Source organism: Triticum dicoccoides, chromosome 5B, assembly GCF_002162155.2.
Source record: "Triticum dicoccoides isolate Atlit2015 ecotype Zavitan chromosome 5B, WEW_v2.0, whole genome shotgun sequence".
In the NCBI taxonomy this organism is placed as follows: domain Eukaryota; kingdom Viridiplantae; phylum Streptophyta; class Magnoliopsida; order Poales; family Poaceae; genus Triticum; species Triticum dicoccoides.
This window is the reverse complement of record NC_041389.1, coordinates 5,741,269-5,744,300: the sequence shown is the minus strand read 5'-3', so window position 1 is coordinate 5,744,300 and position 3,032 is coordinate 5,741,269.

The window sequence follows — 3,032 nt, the reverse complement described above, 5'->3', positions numbered from 1 at the left end:
ACGCGCCGCCATGCCGCCGCGCCGCCGAGGAGCGTCCGGCTACCGCGGCGTCCGCCTGCGGCCCAACGGCAGCTACACCGCGGAAATACGCTCCGGCGAACTCCGGCTCGCCCTCGGCACATACGGGACGGCGCGACAGGCCGCCCGCGCGTACGACGCGGCGGCGTGGCGCCTAGGCCGGCCGCCCGGCCAGATGAACTTCCAAGATGTGTACACGCTCGAGCAAGCGCTCAACCTCGCCCCTCTGCCTCGTCTCAACATGGCGGAAGACCGTGCGGAGCACGCCGAGCGGCAACGCCACCTCCTCGTCGCCCAGGAGGACGAGCGGGTCATGACGGACTGGCGCCAGCGCCACCCGGAGGACGTCGCCTACGAGCAGGCCTACTGGGCAAGGCGCCGCGAGGAGGACACGCAAAGGCGCCGCGCGTCGCGGTTGGACAGGCGTCGGCGGAAGGCGTTGGCGAATGCGCAGTCCGACGTCGTTGCAACAGGTGGGCGGTCGTTCTTCACGCCGAACGATGAGCGGTGGCTGGACATCCGGCTAACTACCTCGGACGACACCGCCGAGGATGATAGTGGTGATGATGATAGCGACTTAAAGTAGTTTTTTTTGTTAATGCAATCTATGTTTATCGTTTGTCGTTTTTATTTTATGCAATCCATGTTTCGAATGTAAAATACCTTTGTATCGTTTAATCTATGCAATTTATCTAGTTTTTTTTTTAAATTTCTACTTTCAAAAATGCATACATTTCTAGTCGCGCGCGCTGCATTTTAGCGCGCTGCTGGAGCGACGCGCGTGCGCTGCATTTCAGCGCGGCTGCTGGAGCGGGCGTAGCGCGCCGCGCCAAACCAGGCGATGGGCGCGCGCTAAAGCTGTTTTTTGCGCGCGCCGCGTTCAGCGTCTGTTGGAGATGCTCTTAGCGGCGTTCCAGTGCAGAAGACGCTGCAAGCCTGGTACATGAAACTAGCCGCTGTGCCACAAATAGGTACAAGCATGCAGAACTAACGAATGCCGCAGTTTCACCGTAAATAGCAGCGTGTACAACTTTTCAAAGCGCTCCTACATCAATGTCTAACAAACTAAACACTTACAGGCACCTACGTCCTACTATGGAGTATCCAGGTTGATCTACTTCGAGATCGTATCTTGTGTTCTAAACCGTAATGATAGTAGTTTGTCTCTACGGACTAAACTCTCTGGCTTATATAGGCACCAGGGGTATCTAATTTTACACTTGGTCGGTTGCCAAGTAGGGATAGACATGTCAACGGATGGAGTAGTCCTTGAAGTGTCATAATCATGCCTGAGTTCGAGGCTTCCGGAGTCCTTCCTTGTGAGATCAATGGGCCATAACCTTGGCCCATGGACGGTGGTCCAACTAGGTTGGTACGGCTTAGTCCAGGACATAGTGAGTAGCCCCTGAACTTGTCTTCGAAGCCGGGGACAACAATATTCTTCGGAACAATGTCTTCGACTTCTGGTCTTCGGCTTGATAGGCGAGTTCCCCTTATCTGTCTTCAGCTCGGCCTTCAGGATTCGTAACATGTTCTTGGCCCCCACTTGTTGGGAAGATGTGGATTTTACAGCACGATGTTTTTCCAGCGACCTAGCCGTGGGACCCACCATGTGCCGTTTCTTTTATCAAGATAATTCCTTTTTCAATCCTCGAACCGTCTGGGAAACTGGCCACTTTATGGCTAGACGTCAAAGCGTTGCCCCTTGCACCTTTTAATGGGTGTATACGCCAGAGTCACGGTGAGAATCGCACCCCAGTCCTCTCCTTCCACAAGGACAAAATCTTTTCACGGAAGATTGGTTTCAAGAGCTCCTGCAATGGCGAACGATGCGGGTTCATCCAAGCGCCCCCACGACCCCCCCAAAGACGGCCGGGGAAGCTGCTCCACCACCCATCTCCAACGGGACCCGCTTGCCACTCAAGGTTACCTACCAGATCCAGATCTAGCTTCCACCCGCCCGGGTTTAATGTCTGTAGGGCAAGCTTATGCGCACCGCCATTGCACTCCGCATGGGGAGGAGCGGATTTGTTTTGTCCCTTTTTTTTCTTCGGGGTCTTGGGTTCCCCATTCACCCCTTCCTTTGGGGCTAAGTTCTACGGGATCCAACTCCACCACCTCACGCCCAATTCAATCTTACAAATCGCGGGAGTTGTCGCCCTGTGCAAATGTACTTCGGATGTGAGGCACACTTTGGACTGTAGAGGAAGTACTTCTGCTTGATGCCTTGTTCTCAAGCTGGGAAACTTCATGAGGTGGGTGCAGCCAAGGGTGTCGCGTCGCCGGGACTGGCTACCACATAGGTACCCCTAGGCATGATACCGATACATGGGCCACTAAGTGGTTCTACATGGCAGACGTCCCACTACATGATCCCGTCCGCCCTGGGATCCCGACCTTCTCCCCAGATCCCCCGAAGAAGCGTTTCAATTGGAGACCGAGGAGTTCCTCACAAAAAGACGACTCTGACGTGGCTCCCCTAGACACTCAAGTGAGGTGCCTGACACACAACATCGGTGGCGTTTCTTCTATCTCTTGTCTTCTTTCTCCAGCCTCCAAACCAAACCATGTCGTCGGTCCAGCCTACTCCTGCCTGCCATGACTGGTTGCGCCTCCACTGCACTACCATACCCTCAAACGTTGGCTAATCCTCCTGATACGTCTCCAAGGTATCTATAATTTTTGATTGTTCCATGCTATTATATTATCCATCTTGGATGTTTTATATGCATTATTATGCTATTTTATATAGTTTTGGGACTAACCTCTTAACCTAGTGTTAAATGCAAGTTGCTGTTTTTTTTCATGATTATGTCTTTTATAGAAAATCAATATCAAATGGAGTCCAAACGGAACGAAACATTTTGACGATTTTTCTTGGGCTAGAAGACAACTAGGAAGCTTCGGGAGGAGGCCAGAAGGTACACGGGTGAGCCACAAGCTCACTAGGCGCGCCCTAGGGGGGCTATGAGCTTATGGGCCTCCCGTGGCTCCTCTAACCCTAATCTTAGCTC